General features: G+C 37.6%; 1 long non-coding RNA gene, 4 other non-coding genes and 1 pseudogene across 5 annotated transcripts; all 6 read left to right on the top strand.

Moving 5' to 3' along the window:
• Nucleotides 1-1317: 1317 nt before the first annotated feature.
• On the top strand, nt 1318-1387 carry TRNAE-CUC. Its single transcript has one exon. It is a non-coding gene; the product is annotated as a tRNA-Glu (tRNA).
• Nucleotides 1388-1925: 538 nt separating this feature from the next.
• On the top strand, nt 1926-2140 carry LOC122007655. Its single transcript, XR_006119103.1, has one exon. It is a non-coding gene; the product is annotated as a small nucleolar RNA U3 (small nucleolar RNA).
• Nucleotides 2141-11519: 9379 nt separating this feature from the next.
• On the top strand, nt 11520-11662 carry LOC122007671 (annotated as a pseudogene).
• A 9922-nt stretch (nt 11663-21584) lies between these two features.
• On the top strand, nt 21585-21657 carry TRNAE-CUC. Its single transcript has one exon. It is a non-coding gene; the product is annotated as a tRNA-Glu (tRNA).
• Nucleotides 21658-21855: 198 nt separating this feature from the next.
• On the top strand, nt 21856-22576 carry LOC122004808. Its single transcript, XR_006118245.1, has 2 exons — nt 21856-22099; nt 22212-22576. It is a non-coding gene; the product is annotated as an uncharacterized LOC122004808 (long non-coding RNA).
• On the top strand, nt 22194-22413 carry LOC122007657. Its single transcript, XR_006119105.1, has one exon. It is a non-coding gene; the product is annotated as a small nucleolar RNA U3 (small nucleolar RNA).
• Nucleotides 22577-23128: the final 552 nt, after the last annotated feature.

The raw sequence follows: 23128 nt of genomic DNA, 5'->3' as shown, positions 1-23128 counted from the left end.
TCTTGAGCGTAACTCTTGCATTATAATATTGCATGGGTCTGTCAAACCCTTACCTAAGTTATGAGTGGTCTTTTAACTAAGATTAAGTATAGTATTTGTTCTTATCAGTTTAATTTTTGATATAAAGAATTAAATGATTTTTTATGAAGCAGAGTTCGCTACAGACGTAAATACGACACTCTAGAACTTAAATAATTCATATTCTCAGATAGGCATGTACTTTAGTATTCATGTATTATATTCACAAGCAATCTAATTTTAACGGATTAAGAAACATTGATTAATTCAACCTTTAAGATCATTATTTAGCCAATTGATCATCCATTTGATCTTTCAATCAATTATGGAAGATGTTAGTTATTCAACATTAGACTAACTCATATTGATAAAGTATCAATCTTCAATCGATCTAAACTGATCCGAATTCTTCAACGAAGTCATGAATTAATAATTCAAAGAAACTCTAAATCCGAATTCTTTTTTCACATGCTTAAGTATAATTCAACGATGACATGAATTAATAATTCAAAGAAACTCTTAATCTGAATTCTTTTTTCACATGCTTCAATATAATTCAAGGAAGACATGAATTAATAATCCAAAGAAACTCTTAAATATAATAGCTCATCTACGAGGAAATCAAGGAGGGGAAAACATTGAAGGGAACATATATCGACGAATAGAACAATGATCAGATGCCTATGTCTTAGCGATGATTTGATGGAGCTGCTCCTTGTCGAGCAGAGGATTGACCGAGGCAGAAGAAGACGACGCGTCCTCTTCCCTAAACGTTGCCATGGAGATGCGGCAACAATGATGGCCGGTAGGTCACAGAGACATGCAAATGTTCTAGAGAATGAAACTACGGAGGTAAAACCCATCTCACGGTCAAAGCGAGCTCACAGCCAAGGCAAAGGCAGGTGCTCGACGAGATAGACAACAATGGGAATATTGTTGGAGCACAATCCCGGTGATGGCATGCAAGAAGGACAGGTGACGGTGAGAAGGAAAGGCAAGCCAAAGGCATGAGCTTGTCGCCTCTGCAACAAGTCGGCAAACTTAAAGAGAAAGAAAAAATCAAATGGATCAATTTTTCACTCGGGAGCAAATTAGAAGACCGACTCCTACAAAGACATATGCATCACATTATTTTCCAGGGACTCTATTCATGCTATGCCTCAAGTACTTTAAGAAATATTTGTGATAATTGATATCCCACTTTCTGTTAGCGTAGTTAAGTTGCTTCATGTTTTTATGCTTATTTGGTGCTGGGTACTTATGCTATATTAGATTTAGTGGAAGTGATAAGAACAAAATTCCGTTGTAGTCTAGCTGGTTAGGATATTCGGCTCTCACCCGAAACCGGGTTCGAGTCCCGGCAACGAAAGTTTTTTAATTTGCGCTTCAATTTTAGGACGACCGAACCTAGTCATTCGAACCCGGCCGACCAAATTGAATCGCAACCGTTCGAATAATGACAAACGCGATGGCGGGTCTTCTTCATCCAACGGCCACCATTTCGCTACCAGAACCTTCTTCCTCTATCGTCTATAAAACCATCAAGGAGCCGTGCGTTCGCAGATACGCAGCTTCTCCCTCTTTGTTTTTTTTTTTTTTGCCTATCTTTTTCCTTGGGCGATTGCGCTACGTCGTCGTTGTTTCCGAGATGGGGGGAAATCGTACAAGGCCGCGGTGGCGAAGGTCGAGAGGAAGAAGCTCGGCGGACTGGTCGCTGAGGAGAACTGCGGCCCGTCGATGCTCCGCCTCGCAGAAGTGAATCCCATCTCGCTTTGATTTCGTGTTTTTGAGTAGATCCTTGAAGGACGATCAGGTTGTTGCTGTTTTATCATCTCGTTATTTAGTCCCACATCCGTTTTTTGTATTGTAAACGGGGCTTTATGTATGAGGCGCTGGCTGCTCTTGGCCCGACCTTACTTGAACAGGATCTGTTCTATAGGCTCGTACCACTGTATCCTTGAGTGTTAAGGAGACAGGCAACCCAATCTGGATGATGACGTAAAGATTCGAGATCAGAGCGTGATTAACGGCCTAGATTCTTTGCGATTGGAGGTTGTGGAGGATCGTTCTCATCGGGTGTCTACTCACCTGCTGGGGTGGTCTCGAATCTGTCTGACAGACGCCGAAATTATTTTTTGTAGGTTCATCTCGTTGTGGATGATCGTTCTCAGCATTTCTCTACCCATGCTGGGGTGGTCTAGAGTCTGACAGACCATAAAATAGTTTTTACCTTAACGAACAAACGACGCAGCAAATTAATATAATAATTTCATGTTTTTTACAAATTCAAAATTAAATAACGAGATCAGAACACTAAATCTAAACAAAATCTAACGAAAATCATAGAAAATTGTAGCGATAAGGGCACTACCGTCATTTACTTATTTCTAGTTCAACGACACATGTACCACATCGCCCGGGCCGCATCTTCCGACCCAAAGCGAATCATTTTGGTTCAAATACTGACAAAGTGACGCGATATCTTCTTGGTCCAATCTCACAGTACTGTCAGAGCCATCAAATCTTTTCTTCCTCCTTTACAACTGCAGCCGTGTCATAGATACGTATCTTTTCTTCCCGTAGATACGTGATTTTCCTTTCCTTTCCAGCTGGCTTTAATAGCATTAGTATTATCTTAGTATTTCCATTTTCATTGACACAATAATGCATTCAGAAAAGGCATACATGAAAGACAGTATGACCGTAGAACTTCTACATTGCTTCTCAAGTATATTGTTTATTTCCGAAACTTGCCACTTGTGGGTGCGCTATGAGTGTCATCTCAAGCTTCCTTCTTCTGCCTTCTGAAAATTGTTAATTTTTCATCAAAATTCAGCAGGTTCTGATCACCTCAGGAGATGTATTTGGACACATGGGCCTGATTGATCAGAGGACATCGCTGCAATTTCTGGTGGTCACACATTAATTGGTAACCTTGCTTTCTGATAATTATCTCTAAACCTTTTTCCATGCATTTTGTTTCTGGCAGGGAAATCCTAAGTGGTGTGAAAAAAGCTTCTCCATCTGCCTTCCGAGAAGGCCCTATTCGTTAGAAATTAAATTTAACTGCAGATAAAGGTAAAATATTATGGAGTCAGTGGATAGAGATTGAATATTATGAGGCGATAAATAATGGATAGATGAGCTGGTAATTATTGATGAGAATGAGAGTTTATGATTAAAAAAAATTATCTGTTTCTGGCAGGGAAATCGTAAGTGGTGAGAAAGATGCTTCTCCATCTGTCTGCCCTATTAGTTGGGAATTAAAGTTAATTGTAGATAAAATATGATGGAGTTAATAGATAGAGATAGAATAATTATAAGGTGATAAATAATGGATAGATGAGGTGGTAATTATTGATAAGAATGAGAGATCGTTGTAAAAAAAAGAAATTATCTAGATTCAATTCGTTTGAGATAAACTAGATGTAGTGAAAAATAAATGTGTAGTTAGTAATTATCTAATAAACCTATAAATATGTTAACATTTTCAATGATTGAAACTTGTGTTTATGTTTTTTTTTTCTTATTCTCCTTTTTCAAATAATCAGTAGGTATGGTAATTTCAATCCAATTGAAAAATTAAGCAAGATGTAATCTCACAAGGGATTTACCTATTCTAGCTCTCATATTCAAAATATGTATTAGTGGAGCTCACTTAATGCAACTCACAACATTTCACTACCATAAGCTTGCTTAGTGTCGAATTCTCCACCACAATAAACATAGCATATATGAATCAAAAGGATTTGATCAACAAGAATTGAAATGGAAGCAAAAAGAACAATGAAAAAGAATGAAATGGCAAAAGAAAATAATTCAATGAAAAATTGAAAAGATAAGAGTATTGGGGGAATATATTTGATGAGTTGATCATTTTGATGTGAAAAGAGATGAATATCATATGTTTTAACCAATTCAAAGTATCAAGCTAATCTCCTTCAATTTGATGGGAAACAAAGAATCTTGATATTTTATCTTCCATTTGATACTCTTTTGAATGTGCCAATTTTCTAAATTTTCCTGTTTTCACTGTTTTTTCACTTAATATCCAGCATTTGGAAGCTCAAAAATAATCTTAAATCATCTCTCGGAGAAGAATTTCCTCCCCCACACTTAAAGTATTGTCTGTCTCAGACAATTAAAACAACACATGTATCTAATGTCATGATATTTTTGTAGCCACTGTACTTCCTCATCTGATTTCCCACAAAACACATGCTCATTTTCGAATTCATTCCTGAACTACTCCAACTCGCTGAATATGCTCTGAAGTACAGTTGATTTTTTTCATTCTGAATTCTGGGAAATCTTTGTCAATGAGAAGGTAAAGAGTTAACTTGAGTACCTTCATGTTCAAAGTTCTACACAAGGAAATGATACTCCCCAGACTAGAATTGGCACACCATGCTCCTGAAATCACAGTTTCACTGTAATCTGTAACTCATTCTCAGATTCAGAATCAAAGATTTGAAGAGATTCGAGCTGGACTCATGAAGATTAAGTTTGGAAGCAAGCATCATGTAGCATTGAAATGTTTGGAACTTGAATTCGATGCAGTTCAGAAATGCAGCCCCTGATCAGTTCAATTCTAATTGATTTTTGTTAAGAAACAATATCTGAAATTGGCACACAATTAAATCCAGCTTATCTAATAAAAAATTCTGTTAAACAAACCAATGCCAATCAACATTTGATTGCTTAGCGTATCAATTCAGTGAGGTAAAAACTCAATTTCAATAAATTCTTACTCTTAGTTTCAAATTCAGTTTCATTCTTCAGTTTTCAACAATCCCTGAACAGTTTGGCACAGAAATGCCACATCCATTTCCCTGCAGAATTTTGCATTTCCCGATTTCCTACTCTTCAACCAAATTCCATCGGCTACATTTCCATTTCCCATTCGTTTAAAAATGGATGTCTTCTGTTTATCCATCGAGAGTAACCTCTTCAATTTCCGAATTGAATTTTAGAATTCTACTAAACTGCACAACTTTTTAATTCCTACAATGATCAGATTCCACCTTTCTGTTTCTTTACTTCCTTCATCAGTATTCAGCATTCTCTGAACTTCCCTTGTACACCATTCCAGACCTCACTGAATGCTTCAAATTCCATATTAAGCTACTAAAAAATACATCAACAATCAGCAACAAATCACACATCTGCCAGCTCTGTTGACAAAATATCAGCCTTCTATCAAAATTCTTTCTCTGTTCCCTCACGTAATTCTGTAGGTATTTAATCATGAAGAAGTGAACTTCATGAAACCACATGAAATTGTTTCCATCAATCCATGTAATAAGAGTTTCTGCTAGCGAGAAAGTTACAATAGAAATTCAAACTGTTTTGACAAAATTTCCAGTAGCTGTCGCTGAAACTCACTACAATTTATCCTTGAAATTGTATACCTTCATGAATCAATTCAGCATCATTTTGTTGCTTCTTTTATCAAATTTTTGAAAGCATGCTCCTCAAATATGCATCATAGATTGGCACGCACAATTTTTTTTTTTTTTACTGTGGTGCAATTTCCTGCATTCCCCTTTCCAAACATCAAGTGGTTCCCATGTTTCTCAAGTCATCATTCGTTGAGTGATATCATCACCTATGCATTCGAATAACGAATTCAGCTTCAGAAATCTAGAATACAACTCAAAATTTCTAAATGTTGGCACAATTGATCCTTTTCCTTTCCTCTGTTCTGTAGTGTCCCTGCACATTTCTGCCTTCTTGAAACTCCATTCATACAATTCAAGTTAATGTAACCTAGCAGTAACAATTCTGGGATTTTGGAACTAAGCTTGGCACAAAACACACCAACAAACATGTTACACAGATTTGATAAGTTCTGGAAATTACAGCACTTTGAAGTTGGAAGTAATTCTTTATCCAAGTGTGTAATTTCCACTCAAAAACTCCACATTCCAGCATCAAGGTAAATCAGAAATTCAGCTAACAAATTTCAGCAAAATTCATTTTCAGACCAACTCTCTCTTTTACTGATTCCTTGCATTTCAGTAGCACTGGACAATTCCAGAAATCCCTACCATTGTTCATTTATTGCTTTGACTCTTAGTAGATGTAAGGATATTAGAAAACCAAATGGTAATAGGAGATCAAATGCTTCGTTTGAGCTTAACAGGCCCAGATGCTAGTAACATGAGTTGACACATAACTGGTACCACTTTCAGATTCCAATTTTGCATATTTTCATTTACCTCCTGCCTTCCAGCAATTATTAATGAAAGATATCATTAACATTTCAGTGGTGTTTCCAAATTTGGTGTCTTCATTAGCTGCCCATTCCTGTACAGCAGGAATGTTCAGATTTGAGCATTTTCCTGCAGATTGAACATCATTCTGTTATACACAATTTCCTGCTATCATCAGTAACAGGCCACTTGCTTCAATTCCTGCATTTAGCTCTGCAAACAAAATTTCAGCATTCGAAACCTTACTCAGACGTTGAGTGTATCACCATAGTATCAACTTCCAAAATTCCAAACTATTGGAGCTTGCTCTTTCCATGAATAAACTCAAAGAATGATTAGATTTAGCATTCAATCCAATGAACCCTCCATTCACCACTTCCTTGTACAGAAGGAATCTTAACCATGTTGGCACAAAAATACTACAAAATCAGCCCTTGTCTTCAAACCGTTTCCTGAATTATAACTTGTGTACACTCCATAGCATCTACCATTGAACTCCAATGCATTCAAACTTATCTTTCAACATTCAATATTCCGGCCATCCAATCTCCATGAACTTTGATCATGTGTACCATCATCATACTTAAAATATTGAGCTATCATTAAACAATCTAACTCATCAAGATAATTAACAAAAACTCTCAATAAGAGAATGAGAAGCAAAGATTACCTAGGGTTTAGATTGCTAGATGAGAATGTTTCAAGAAAATTATGGAGAAAGAAATGGGAAGTTATGAGCAAACAAGAATGATAAATATCCCTCATTTCCATGCATACATACGCTATTGTGACCTTGAAAAGAAGCAAAACAAGTTCTAGAGTTTCAATTGCTGTGAGTGCATGCCACACAAAGATAAAATAGTGTTTAGGTTTAAAGTGATCCTCTCTAGGTATTTTTATGCAATCAAGCTTAATTGATCAAATTGGAATCCACTACCATTTTAACTAAAATCATGTAAGAAAAGCATCCACTCATGTCCAATGACCTAAAATTGATGATCAAATTTAAGAAACTTTTATCATCTTAAAAATATTACTAGAAAATTTCCATGGGAGAATTTATTCCAATTAAAATGCTATATACTAAACAAAGTGCAAATCTGAAAACAAAGTGTGAAAGTAAAATGCAAAATGCAAAGTATGTAACTAAAGAAATGCATAAAAATGATTTATTAACAAAGCATGAATTAAAATGCAAAAGAAAATGAAATTAGAACCAACTCCCCTTTCATTCCGGTGGTCGAAGAATATTTAGCAATAAAATCCACACCGGACATGGAGTAATCGTGGTTGCAATCAATTTCTTTTTATTAATCATTTTTCCTTTCAAGGCTTTTTCCAGAGGTATGAGGCGGTTCAGTTCAAGCATCCACTCCGGAAGCTTGTGTTCTCCTACAACATCATGAAAAGAAGTAAACTCCCACACGCATGTGGGGTAAAAAGAAAATAGGAGAGTATTAGTGTGGGTATAAAATATATCAAAGAATGAATCACATCTAATAAAGTTAACAATTGGTACCTCAATGAAATTTTCTGATGTATCACAAAAATTGCTCACCTTGTCTTGTTGAAAAATACTTGGAGTGGTGATTGTTACCTCCTTTTCATCATGATATAACTCAAGCTCTTGTTCTTGTGAATGTTCAGGTGGATGTGCAACTTCATGTAGTGATTCTTGGGTGCTTGGCTCCATAGCACAAGTCCCTACACTTACATCTTCATCAAATCTAGGTGATTCTTGAGGTAATGCTTCCATTAAGCAATCCCCTACACTTAAATCTTCTTCAAAGAAATGTTCAGAACCTGAATCACTCAAATCATCTTCAATAACAAAATCAGTAGGATCAGAAATTTGCATAATCACATAATCATCACAAATATTACTAGAAAAATCATGTGAATTAATGGAAGTAGGGTCAGGCCTGACAGAATCGCTACTTTCCATCTCTCCACTGGCACGTGTTTGAAGCTGATTTATTGATGATGCAATATAATCTAACTGAATCTGTATGTTCTGTATCCTTAAAAACTGTTGCTCTTGATACTCACTCGTCTGTTGCATAATCTCCTTGAGTTTTCATGTTGATTCATTCATCTGAAAATCATTCTGTTGATAAGGATGTGGTTCAAATGATGTTGAAACTTCTTGAAATCTATATGATCTCTGGTAGACTGGATATGGCTCAACAAATGATCCTTGTGTATTTTCATACCTGAAACATGAATTATCCACCCAATTAGTATTAAAACCATTATGAAATGATGCATACCTATTTTGTTGATCTATGCTTGGGTAAAATTGATACTCAGGTTGAAAACACTGATAACTCTCCATTCCACCTCCAAAATTATGAAAATATGGATCCATGCTAAAGAAATATCCTATTTTGCACTACAACACTAGAAATCAATGTTAGAAGACTCAAAAGCATAAAGTTTCAAACACATGAAAATATGAACAGTAAAAGCACTTAAAAATTCAAGAACAAATCAACATGAAAATATAAAAAGAATAAGCAATCAAATCAACCAAGAAAAATGCTAACCAATTAAAATCACACAATAATCAATCTAAAATCAAAATACATTGCTAGTTAGTTCCCTGGCAACGGCGCCAAAATTTAATATTAGCCTTTTTTGCATGTCACAAGGCTCACCAAATTGATAAAGATTGGAACTCACATAAACTAAATGAAACACGTGTAGTAAGGAGTCTCAAGTGGTATTTTTCCAAGGGTAACTAGTGTATGTGCGTGAATTCTAGATTCGGTTCCAATCATAATCTAATTTCAATTTGAATACATCTTCTGCCAAAATTAGACAACAACAATCAAAATCAAGATCTAAGAAGATTCACTCTCATCTAAATCTAATTAAAATTCATCTCATTAAATTAAAAACAATTAAATTCGGATTCCTTGGTATCATCCAATCAAATGAATCAATTTCTTCATTCTTAACTCACAATCACAAAAATAACTAAATACAAAGCTCAAATAGAATTATAGAAACTGAGATATCATTCAATTCATAATCACATTCCACTCCACAATCAAGCTCAACATCAAGACTACAATTTTCTACTTCATTCAGCATCGTTAAATAGAGATACACATCCAGAAACATCAAGTTAAACATTCAACAATTCAATTCAATATCGGCACAAAGTATTCATTTGAAAGACAAAGAATTACTAAATTCAAGCATTAAAACTAAGCATGAACTTGTAGAAACGAAATAGGAAATTCATAGTAAAAAGTAAATTGCATCTAAACTATCAGATCCTCATATCTGAGCAAGATAATGAATAATTCAAAAGAAAACAAAGATGCAGAAAATTAAACTACAAAACTAAAATCTAAGTCATCTTCAATCCAAACTACTCTTCTAATGAATCTCTCTCTGCTGTCACACAAGGATCCTTAATGAAACCTCACTTCGGACTTGAAGAAGAAGCTCTCAAACACTAAACTCAATTCAGAATTCTCCAGCACAGAAGAACATCTTCCTGGAAAAGCTGGTGAAGATTGAATCTGCCAAGCTCGAAATTCTGCAGGTCTGAAATCTGGATTCTCTGGATCGATACTCTCAAATTGAGAGCGAGCCACTATCAACAGAGAAACACCTCCGCTGATGGCTGAAACAGAGAGAATATCCGAACAAATCTAAGCTCCGAAGAGGAAATCGCCGGCGCGTGCAGAGGATCAGAACTTGGAAGCCAACGGATGGAAGCTCCGACTCCAATGAGACTCACTGAGAAGTAGATCTGGAAGAGGATGGGGAACACCGACGTTGCAGCGGAGAAGAAGATCGCACTGTGGAGAAAATCGCGACGCCGAGCTCGAAATTCTGCACTGTAGCTTCTCAGATTTAAATCAGATCTGGATCTGATCGGACGACTGAGATGATTCCGGGCTAAATCAACGGTGAAAAGTCATCCAAAATATGATCTGAAGGTACTGATGTTGATCTAGGGTCGGGATCTACTCTCCTGCAGGTCGGATCGATCAGATCATCACTGGATGGTCCAGATCCGACCAGTCTTCAATGAACGGTCCAGATTAATCCGGCTGGATCAATGGCTGGATGAACTCAGATCTGGATCAAAACTTCTGGATCTTCATAAATAGCTCAGATCTGCTCCCCATTAAGTTGGATCGGCCATATCTTCAACGGATGACTCAGATCTGCTCAATCTTGGATGAACGGCCTATAATGCTCCGAGGCTTGATCGACTTGATTAGCCCTTGATTTGAGCCCAAATGCAGCCTGATCTGATCGGGTCTATGACCCTTTTGATGCCTACAAAATAAGGATCAAATATTAGCATCAAATTAAGTCATAATAACATAATTTGTAATTTAGTCCAAAATTGATACAATGTATAAAAATGTAATGTAAATATGGGTTTTATATATGAAAACTACATCAAACCATGATTATATGAATGAGAATAGTATAGTAAAATCATGGTTATCAGGGTTCTATTAACAACAATGAAAGAGGAGAAATTCAACAAGAGGACATGCAAAATTGAGGTACGACAAATTTCAAATTAAATGTTATACTTGTGATAAGTTTGGTGCAACGGTAAAGTTGTTGTTATGTGACCGGGTTTAAATTCTGGAAATAGCCTCTTGCAAAAAGCAGGGTAAAACTGCGTGCAATGGATCTTTTCCTAGGACCCCGCATGGCGGGAACTTCGTGCATCGAACTGTCTTTTTTTTTTGTTAAATTGTGATAAGTTTGAGCATTATGCTAAAGAATGCAGATTACATAAGAATAAAGTATATGAAAAATCATATTATATAGGAGAAGAAAAAAGACAACACCCTACCACTAGCATATCTTACTATTTTATTAAGAATTTAGATCTTTAATTAACTATTTTTCAATTAATTTAGTGAAACTCAAAATTAAATTATGTTAATGTTTTTTTTCTTTTTACATTAAAAATAATTTCAAAATTTATTAGTAATTTCTACAGACGCATCATTCAGAAATTTAGAGTTCAAGACTCAGTTATCGTGTATTATTGGAATTTTTTCTCATTAATCAATCAGTGCTCTAGAGTTTGAGATTCAGTTGCGACATATTATTGAGAATTTTTCTCATTAATCAATTTGGAATATAGAATTCGCGATTCAACTGTTGCGTATTATTGAGAATTTTTTTTCATTAATCAATTAGGAATCTAGAGTTTTCTTTAGTCTCACATCTTAGAATTGATAATACTGCGAATAGAGAAGCTTCTATAAATGCCTTGGACTGACAATGTTAGAAAACATACTTTTCTGGACTTTTTAGCTAAGATCAAGTATGATATTAAATTAATTTTTTATGAGGGGGAGTTCGTTATAGTAGCTTGTTGCTGGGATTGTCATGCGTAATTCTTGTATTATAATATTGTGTGGGTCTGCAACACCCTTACCTAATTTATGGGCGACTTTTTAACTAAGATTAAGTATAGTATTTGTTCTTATCAGTTTAATATCTGATATAAAGAATTAAATGATTTTTACGAAGCAGAGTTCGTTACAGATGTAAATACAACACTCGAGAACCCAAATAATTCAGATTCTCAGAGAGACAGGTACTTTAGTATTCATTTATTATATTCACAAGCAACGTGTGTCCACAATCACTAGTAAAGATAAAGAAAAAGGGGAAGATACAATGTGGTTTCTCGACATTGATGTAAGTAATCATATGTGTGGAAAAAGAAGTATATTCATAGAGTTTAATGAATCAGTTGGTGGTAATGTATCATTCGAAGATGAATAAAAAATGAACGTGAAAGACAAAGGTAACATTTTCACCCATTTGAAGAATGAAAAATATGAATTTATTTCAGATATTTTCTTTATGTCAAATATGAAGAGCAACATTTTGAACTTATGACATTCATCTAAAAGATAATATCATCTTAAAAGATGATATTAGTTGCTTATTTGTTGGTGTGCCTATGTTAAGAAATAGAATGTTCTTGCTTAATATTTAAAATAATATTTTCAATTGTCTCAAAACTTGTTATAAAGACACCACCTGGTTATGACATCTTCGATTTGGGAATCCCAATTTCGGAGGGCTATAATTGCTTTCAAAAGAGGAAATGGTGAGAGGACTATTTTGTATCAAATATCCTAACCAATTATGTGAAGCAAGCCTACTAGGGAAGCAATTTAGAAATGAATTTCCAAATAAGTCAAGTTAAAAAACTCAAAAGCCGCTTGAAATTAAACACATAGATGTTTGTGGACTGATAAATCTAAATTCACTTAGTAAAAGTAATTTTTTTTTTTTTATCCATAGATGATTTTTCTTGAAAAACTTAGGTATATGTCTTGAAGCAAAAAAGAGGTCTTCAGCATATTCAAAAAATTTAAAACTACTGTAAAAAGGAGAGTGGTATCGAGATCAAAATCATGTAATCTGATCGAGGTGGAGAATTTACCTCAAAAGAATTTCAAGAATTCTATGAAGCCAATGGAAAACAGTGACCTCTGACAGTTCCAATATCCCCTCAACAAAATGGCCTGATGGAAAGAAAGAACAAAATCATCCTTGATATGGCAAGGAACAAGCTTAAAAGCAAGAAACTGGCAAAGGAATTATAGGTTGAAGAGGTTACATGTGCAGTATTATCACACCCCGGAGGTGTACTTGCCCAATAGAATGGGTGTTACTCCCTTGTAATAATATCTAATACAATATAATACAGTCCACACGTCTGGTACAAAAATAAACCACGCAAGATAACAATTCACAACCCACACAGTTGATTTAAACACAAACCATGCAAAATAATAATACACAATCTACATGGTTGTGCAAACACAAACCACGCATGATAAACATCAACCACGCATAGTAAAATCAAAACAAACTACATGCCAGCACGGCTTAAATACAACAAGTACAAATATCGGAAATAAATACCCAACCAGAATTAAAAATTCACATACAAGTGAATTATTATAGAAACAAGTCCAAAAGTCTAAAGTAGAATTAAAATGAAAATGAAAATCAAACGTGGATAGCTCTCGATGAGATATGGGAATGACAGATAAGATCTTCCAACGACTTTGCATTACTTCTGTCTACTACCTAAGAAAGAAAAACATAACTAGGGTGGTGAGTCCAAATGACTCAACGGACTATAATAAACGTCCATTCTTAAACCTATATACTAAGTAAGTAATAAAAGTAAGTGCAAGAGTGGATCTACAACAGTACTACTTGTATATACAAGAGCACCATTTATGACATATACAACTACTAATAAACAATCCAATGTCGAGCACACGCAACACACATATCTCCATCATATATAAATATATCACAGACATATGGATACAATAAACCAACAACATACTCAAACACATATCATATGTATATGCACGAGCATGGTCACTTCCGCCCACCTCTCAAGTTACCACGACCCTTGTGTGGCTGAGAGGCTGGGATAATGACAATTGTACGACATGTAGGGAGATCGGTGGCCGACTTGAAGGGGGTTGGATAGACGGCACTCACAAATCTTGTGCTTCTTACCAATGTTAGCTTGCGCAGCGGAAATACAAACAAGCTAAACTAAAACTAAGACAAGAAATGAAATGCAAACCAATACACGTCTGTTTAACGTGGTTTGGAGATTAGGGCCCCTACTCTACGGTTGTCCGTAAGGTGGACGATCTCGATCATTCGGTGGATTACTCACCGGCAAACTCCGGCTAGCTCACGTAGCTCCTTGTGAGTGGAGAAACCTCATCACAACCCTCACAAGAACTCCTTTGACGCTAGGGCATAGGTAGACTACTAATAGAGATTAACCACCTCTATTTCGTCAACTTCAACCAAGCTTCCAAGGCTTGGCTATATTGGTCGCGGGTTAGAAAACCCCGACTACCAGTCGACTGCAAAACATGCAGTCGACTGCAAAACATGCAGTCGACTGCCCTTTGTGGAAATTCGATCGTTACATCCCAACAGTTCGATACCATTCGACTACTAAAACATGCAGTCGACTGCTCTACACTGGCTAAGCGAACAGAAGCATTCTGTTCGCTCCTAGTCGACTGCACCAGTCGACTGGTACCAAGTACATTCTCTCACAGCACTCGGACCCTCACCCTTATAACTCATTTGACGCTTCCTTCGCAGCCTTGACCCCTTGTCTTCAAGCCTACTTCCTTTGGCTCTTGTCCCTCGAATGCATACAAGCCTGTGGCTCGTCCCCAATGCCATCTTTCGTGTATGATGAGTGTGAGTGTGTAACAAGGTGCAGTCCAGTCGGTTGCAACTTTTAGCAGTCAACTGCACCAGTCGACTGCATATTTTAGCAGCCGATTGACAGCGAACAGAAATATTCTGTTCGCTCAGTAAACAGCTACCAGTCGACTGCTAGTTTTAGCAGTCGACTGGTAAATGACTGTTGGCAGATCGTTGGTGCTGCAAAGTAGCCGTTGGCTACCTCCAACAGTTGCACCAGTCGACTGATGGTTTTGCCAGTCGACTGGTGTCGAGATGAGTTGATATGCTGATCAACTCTCTCCTCTTATTTAAGGGAAGTTTTGGGGCTTGAAGGAGGTTACTCATGCTTGTTGAATAACTCCTAGTCCTTGTCCAAAGCTTCCAAGTCATATTCTCTTCCTCCTAAACCTAAGTTCATCTTGTAAGACGAAGAGAGCCTTGTGAGAAGTTTGCTCCACCGATAAAGAGTAAGAGTTAGCCGGAGATTGTCGGGGATTGATCCATCGAAGGATCAAGGGTTCGTCCACCTCAAGGACACGCCGTGGAGTAGGAGTAAGTAATCTCCGAACCACGTAAACGATCGTGTTAGCATTTGTGTTCTTACTCATTATTTTCATTGCTTTGGTTTTTGTATTCCGCTTGCGTAACTAACCTTGTAGAGAAGAATTGAAATTGGGGGTGGCCTAGCTATCCAACTCCCTTTCAAGCTGGCCACCGATCTCTTACAAGTGGTATCAGAGCAATGACGCTCTTCAACGGACTAATCGTCAAGAAGAGCACTTCATCAAAATGGCTGGCTCAAATATTCATCCACCCAAATTCGAAGGAGACTTCTCTTGGTGGAAGAAGAAAATGGAGGTATTTTTCAATACCGATTTTGACATTGTGCTAATCATGAAAAGTGGTTTTGAAGAGCCCAAGGATGAACGCAATGAGACAATCGACATAATAAGATGGACCAAAAGGCAAAAAGAAGAGCATCTAGCCAATTTCAAGGCAATGCATTACCTACTACATGTTCTTCCACAACAAGAAGTAATATGAATTGGAAACTATACAAGTTCCAAAGACTTGTGGAAAAAGCTAGTGGAGCTTCATGAAGGGACATCGGAAGCAAAATTGGCAAAAAGAGATCTCCTTCGAACTCAACTCAACAATATCAAGCTTGAGAAAGGAGAAAAGGTATCAATTTTACATTCTAGAATTAAGGAAATTATTAATGGACTAACAAGTGTAGGTGAGACACTTTCAAATCGAGACATGATGATGAATGCCCTAAATCCTTTTCCAAGAACCACAACTTGGAGCTCCATTGTAGATTCATATTACATATCAAAGGACCTAGAGAAATCCTCTCTAGACGAACTTTTCTCAACAATGGAGCTTCACGAGACAAGAGTTGAAGGATTAGATGGAGAAGCTCATAGATCAAGAGGAGTAGCCCTTATGGCAAACAAGGGAAAGGGAAAGAAGAAGAAATCTTCATCACCACCATCTTCCGACTCCGAAGAATCAGGTGCCTCAATGGATAGCGATCAAGAGGCATATATGGTAAGGAAGATGAGAAAGACATTTAAATCTTTTTCTTCTAACAAATCTCGTGCTAGGAAAAGTTCTAGAAGCAAAAGTAGGACAAGGAAGATCATTTGTTATAATTGTCAAGGAGAAGGACACATAAGAGATGATTATTCTCTCATAAAGAAGAAGGAAGGGAAGATGAAGGAGGAGAAGAAGACAAAAGAAAAAGGGAAGAAGGCTCAAAACCTAAAAGCAACATGAGATGATCCATTATCTTTATCGGAGGAAGAAGAGAACCATGTAGTCAATTTTGCTCTAATGAGAATTGATGATGTAGCCTCCACTTCATCAGAACAAGAAGAAGGAAGAAGCTCAAGTGAAGATGAAGAAGGGAGCTCAAGTGAAAGAGGAGGTCAAACTTTGGATTCGGACTTCTCGGTAAGTGAGGTACATAATCTTCCTCCCCATATTTTAATTAAAATTATTACAAGTACAAATGATGATTTGTTTAAAGCTAAAAGGAAAAATGACATTTGCATGCTTTATGAAAAATTAGTGTTCCGGATATGAGAATGGCATGAGAGGAGTTAATGAGAGGTCAAAGGGCGTTTTGGTCTTTTGGGGCTCATTGAGGGTTTGGAGTGCTTTTAAGCACTGTTCACAGATTCAGGGAAAAGGGGGGGTTCGTGATTTTGGGCCGCCGCCAGCCATCAAGGAGACTCTCTCTCCTTCTCCAGCTCTCCGCCGGCGCCGACGAAGCCGCCGGCGCTCCCTTCTTCTCTTCCTCTCCTCCCTCGCCGGCAACCTCCGCGCGCACAGCAGCTCCCTCGCCGGCAGCCCCCGCGCGCACAGCGCCTTCCTCGCCGGCAGCCTCAGCGCGCACAGCAGCTCCCTCGCCGGCAGCCTCCGCGCGCACAGCGCCTCCCTCGTCCTGGTGTCGACTTTGCCTAGTGTTCCGGCCTACGCGCCGTTGTCACATTCCGGCCATCGCGCCGAGGTATTTTACTTTTTGCATCATTATTATCATTGTGGGTTATTGGGCTTATCCGGCCTGCGTGCCGAGTTCCGGCCTGCGAGCCGTTGTGGTATCCCGGCCTACGTGCCATCTTTTGGATCCATGCCGCACTGGATTCCGAGTTATCGCCCGCGGATTCGGCTGCCCGACCGACTTGCATTCATCCACCTCACCGGAACCAGCTCACTGCTCCATCCGAGGGCGCCCCCCTGGGCCAGGGTACGTTCTCGTACCTTTTCTGCATTCAGTTAATTGTGCTATACTATTATGCGGTTATTTATATGTCTGTGGGATTCGCCTCGAGCACCGAGGTACCAGAGACCGGGGGCGACCCGGTCGCTGGATACAGGTATAGTTGACCGGAGGAGGACTTCTGACGATCTGGTCAACGCAGCGAACAGATCATCGACCGGGTTATGGGGATGCGGTCAACCTTCCAGACACGTCACACCGGCAGGTTCGTTTTCTCAGCTTCCAGACAGGATCAAATAGAATTCATGTGTTATAAAGACAACAATATGCATGATTCTTCTAATTCTTCTAATGATTCATGTTTAGAAGAAGAAAATAGGAAATTAAGAGAAAATGTAGAATACCTTACCAATGCGCTTAGAAAATTTAAAATTGGTTTTAAAATCCTAAACATGATAATTGGGAGCCAAAGGGCAAGTTTTAAGAAAAATGGATTAGGATACAATGAACCCAACAATGAAAAGACCTACCTTTATCTACTTGCTAGGGGACAATTAAAAACCAAGACCATAGATAGAAAATGGATCCCCAAGGAATATTTTGTTAACCCAATTAGAAAGAATTTCTATTGGGTGCCAAAATCAATCCTCAAGGGTTAGAGGATTTTAGGTCAAGTCAACCATGGAAATCATAATTCAAATCCTTGAAAATGGTTGACTTGAGATCTTAAGGAGGAGCACTTAGCCTTGATAGAAATTCATGATCAAAAGGGCTAAGTAGAGGTTACCTTTATCTCACAATGATTTGCATTATTTTCTAACCATAAATGTGAGATATTAGGATGATACAAATAATTCACTTATGCTTATGACATTTTGATGAGTTATGTAATGTATCAATTTTTAGTGATCATAGGCCAACTATGGTGAAAGTAAATGTTTAATTAATGGACATCTTACCCATAGATCAAAGTTGGACATTTCAAATGTTTTGAAAATAATTCTATGTTTTATTTACGGTGGATAGTTATTTTGAAACATATGAATTCAAAACTAGGGTTTAATTTGATAAAAACATGAGTGTTTTTCAAGGTGTTTGAGTTTTTATCAAAACTTCAAAAATATGGTGAATTTTCATGGAAACATATTTTTCCTTGTTAAAGAACATTATAAGAAATATGTGTTCAAAATTTCATGATTTTTCGAATTTTCTATAATTTTTTATGCATTTCTGAAGTTGACTTCGGAAAGCTGAAATTCAGCCTAGTAATGTGTCTGTCGACTATAACAGATGACAGTCGACTGGTACCTATTTTCAAGCACTGTCAAGAGCTGATTTTGGAAAATTTTAAAGTCCACAGTGATACCTTGGTATGAGTACATGTTTGGTACAATTTTTTAATGGTGTCAAAGGGGGAGAAATGAGTTGGTTTAAGTTAGAAACCTAATTGTATGCAAAACTTGAAAATTAAGGTTGAAGAGCATATGTTAAGGGGGAGCTTGGGAATTATGCTTCATGTTTACATATTGCTTTTAATTTTCATGTTGTTATTAATGCCTAACTTAAACATATTGCCACATATCAAAAAGGGGGAGATTGTTGGTGCAATCGACCCAAACTTGATCGGTACGATCATGGTTTTGATGTATGTGTCAAAGAGTTTAAGTTAGGCTTTCATATGTGTTTGATATGTGTGTTTGAGTCTTGCAGGACTTGGTGAAACACACATGAGGAGCTTGGTGCAACTAAGCTTGGGAAGCTCATCCTAGGGCTCGGATCCTTGAGTCGGTGAAGGATGCTGTGAAAGGCATCTGAGGGACCGTCGGACGAGGAATAACAGAGTGGAGTCGAGGGAAGTGGACTTCAAGGCAACGTGAAGGATGGCACGGAGAGGAGCCGCGGGCTCGGGTGCATCTGTGGGATGAAGGCCGAGGAAGAGGACTTCAAGGGTGACTCCGGAAAGGATGAGTGTGAGTGTGTAACAAGGTGCAGTCCAGTCGGTTGTAACTTTTAGCAGTCGACTGCACCAGTCGACTGCATGTTTTAGCAGTCGACTGACAGAGAACAGAAACATTCTGTTCGCTCAGCAAACAACTACCAATCGACTTCTAATTTTAGCAGTCGACTGGTAAATAACCGTTGGCAGACCGTTGGTGCTGCAAAGTAGCCATTGGTTACCTCCAACAGTAGCACCAGTCGACTGATGGTTTTGCCAGTCGACTGGTGCCGAGATGAGTTGATATGATGATCAACTCTCTCCTCTTATTTAAGGGAAGCTTTGAGGCTTAAAGGAGGTTACTCATGCTTGTTGAATAACTCCTAGTCCTTGTCCAAAGCTTCCAAGCCATATTCTCTTCCTCCTAAACCTAAGTTCATCTTGTAAGAGGAAGAGAGCCTTGTGAGAGGTTTGCTCCACCGAGAATGAGTAAGAGCTAGTCGGGGATTGATCCACCGAAGGATCAAGGGTTCGTCCACCTCAAGGACATACCGTGAAGTAGGAGCAAGTAATCTCCGAACCACGTAAACGATCGTGTTAGCGTTTGTGTTCTTACTCATTATTTTCATTGCTTTAGTTTTCGTATTCCTCTTGCGTAACTAACCTTGTAGAGAAGAATCGAAATTGGGGGTGGCCTAGCTATCCAACCCTTCAAGCTGGCCACCAATCCCTTACAATTACTTAGTCAATTGATAACCCATTTGATCTTTCAATCAATTTTGATAGATGTTAGCTAATCAACATTAGACTAACTCTTATCGATAAAGTATCAGTCATCAATTAATCAAAATTGATCCGAATTCTTTTTTCACATGCTTTAATATAATTCAAGCAAGACATGAATTAATAATCCAAAGAAACTCTTAAATATAATAGCTCATCTACGACGGAAATCAAAGAGGGGAAAAACATTGAAGGGAGCATATATCGATGAATGGAACAATAATCGGATGTCTATGTCTTAGCGATGATTTGATGGAGCTGCTCCTTGTCGACTAGAGGATCGACCAAGGCAGAAGAACAAGACGTGCCCTCTTCCCTCAGTGGTGCCATGGAGATGTGGCAACGATGGTGGTCGGTTGGTCACATTAGACTAACTCTAGATAATGAAACTATAGAGGTAAAACCCAACTCACGGTCCAACCGACCTCATAGCCAAGACAAAGGCAGATGCCCGACGAGGTAGACAACAATGGGGATGATGTTGGAGCACAATCCCGACGATGGCATGCAAGAGGGACAGGTGGGTACAGGTGACGATGAGAAGGAAAGGCAAGCCAAAGGCATGAGCCTGTCGCCTTTGCAGCCAGTGGTGTAGCCAAGATTTTAAACTAGGAGGGGCGATTTTTAAAAATTTCAAAGTTTTGTATAGGTCAATTTTCATAATCTAAATTTTGAATTTATGGAGACAAGAAAGAACTTAAATTTAAAATCTTTGACATTAGGACTAAGTTCTAGTTGAAACAACAATCTATCGATCCCAAGTGCTTATCAATGACTCAAAATTGAAAAATCATTTATGATATTATTTCCTTATAATATTTAGCATTCCTAGATCGACGAAAGAGTATGACACAGCAGTGTTGTAGTGTGTATAGGGAGAAAAGAAGATAGAGAAAATTTTCTCAAAAATACAATAATTCATTTTAAAATGATCAAAAATCTTAAATTTGATTCGATCATAACTTGATCAAATCTACTCCAAATTAATCTCAGTTTAAACCAACGTAATCATTATCTCCGTGCCTACCAATTGGATTTAGTTCGAATCCAATCCAATTTTAATTTAGCACCATCACTTCATGGTTTACATTTAATTTATCAATTTATTATTATATATTTTATTTTTAAAATTCAACATTTAACATTTCAAGACACGGTATTTTCTCGTAAAAGATGTACCAATGTATAGCTTAGGTCAAGGGTTTTTAAATATGTGATCAATTTTAATTTTTCGACGACGAATAATGGTGAATCAATCCGTCATTCAACTTTTCAAATATATACTATTAATGTTTTTCTAAATTTCAGAGGGGGCGTTCGCACCCCCTCCTCACAATATGACTAAGCCTTTATTTGTAGCAAGTTAGCAAATATGGCTAAGCCTTTATTTGTAGCAAGTTAGCAAATTGAAAAAGAAAGAGAAGATCAAACGGATTAATTTTTCGCTCGGGAGCTTATTAGAAGACCGACTCTTAAGAAAATATCCACATCACATTGTTTTCCAGGGATTCTATTCATGCTTTGACTCAAGTACTTTAATGATCATTGGCATCCTACTTTCTGTTAGCGTAGTTAAGTTGCTTCATGTTTTTATGCTTATTTGGTGCTGGGTACTTATGTTATATTAGTTTTAGTGGGAGAAATCAGAATATGTTCCGTTGTAGTCTAGTTGGTTAGGATATTCGGCTCTCACCCGAAAGACCCGGGTTCGAGTCCCGGCAACGGAACTTATTTTATTTGCGCTTCAACTTTAGGACGACCGAACCTAGTCATTCGAACCCGGCCGACCAAATTGAATCGCAACCGTTCAAATAATGACAAACGGGATGGCGGGTCTTCTTCATCCAACGGCCACCATTTCGCTACCAGAACCTTCTTCCTCTGTCGTCTATAAAACCATCAAGGAGACGTGCGTTCGCAGAAACGCAGCTCTTCCTCTTTTGTTTTTTTTTTTGCCTCTCGTTTTTCCTTTACTCGCTTGCGCTTCGTCGTCGCTGTTTCCGAGATGGGGGAAATCGTACAAGGCCGCGGTGGCGAAGGTAGAGAGGAAGAAGCTCGGCGGACTGGTCGCTGAGGAGAACTGCGGCCCATCGATGCTCCTCCTCGCAGAAGTGAATCCAATCTCGCTTTGATTTCGTGTTTTTGAGTAGATCCTTGAAGGACGGTCAGGTCGTTGCTGTTTTATCATCTCGTTATTTAGTCCCACATCCGTTTTTTGTTTCGTAAACGGGGCTTTATGTATGAGGCTCTGGCTGCTTTTGACACGACCTTACTTGAACAGGATCTGTTCTATAGGCTCGTACAACTGTGTCCTTGAGTGTTAAGGAGACAAGCAACCCAATCTGGATGATGACGGAAAGATTCGAGATCAGAGCGTGATTAACGGCCTAAATTCTTTGGGATTGGTGGCTTCGGAGGATCGTTTTCAGCGGGTGTCTAGTCTACTCACCTGCTGGGGTGGTCTCGAATCTGTCTGACAGACGCCGAAATTATTTTTAGTAGGTTCATCTCGTTGTGGATGATCGTTCTCAGCATTTCTCTACCCCTGCTTGGGTGGTCTAGAGTCTGACAGACCATAAAATAGTTTTTACCTTAACGAACAAGCGACGCAGCAAATTAATATAATAATTTCATGTTTTTTACAAATTCAAAATTAAATAACGTGATCAGAACACTAAATCTAACGAAAATCATCGAAAATTGTAGCGATCAGGGCACTAACGTCATTTACTTATTTTTTATTCTCTTTTTCCTCGTAAAAAATTTATCTATCTCAATTTATCTTATATATGGTTTGTCGGATCACAGTAATTATCATGGGTTTTATCGTTTCAATTTTAATATCATTTCACTGAATATTCACTACATGAGTCGGATATATAATTTTTTAATTTATATTTAGATTATTGATATACTGAACATTCACGACATGAGTCGGATATATAATTTTTTAATTTATATTTAGATTATTGATATACTGAACATTCACGACATGAGTCGGATATATAATTTTTTAATTTATATTTAGATTATTGATATTTTAAAAATTATGAAAAAAATTATATATTAAATATTTAATGATGTAATCTTTTGATAGGCTTAAAACACTACAATAACAAATAAATAATAAATTTATTATATATAGATTTATATAGAATCGATGATATTAATTAAATGTTTTAGGTTTTAGATTTTAAT

The sequence above is a fragment of the Zingiber officinale genome, chromosome 7B (assembly GCF_018446385.1).
Source record: "Zingiber officinale cultivar Zhangliang chromosome 7B, Zo_v1.1, whole genome shotgun sequence".
NCBI lineage: Eukaryota > Viridiplantae > Streptophyta > Magnoliopsida > Zingiberales > Zingiberaceae > Zingiber > Zingiber officinale.
The sequence above is the reverse complement of the archived record's forward strand: the minus strand, read 5'-3'. Positions and strand labels throughout refer to the sequence as shown.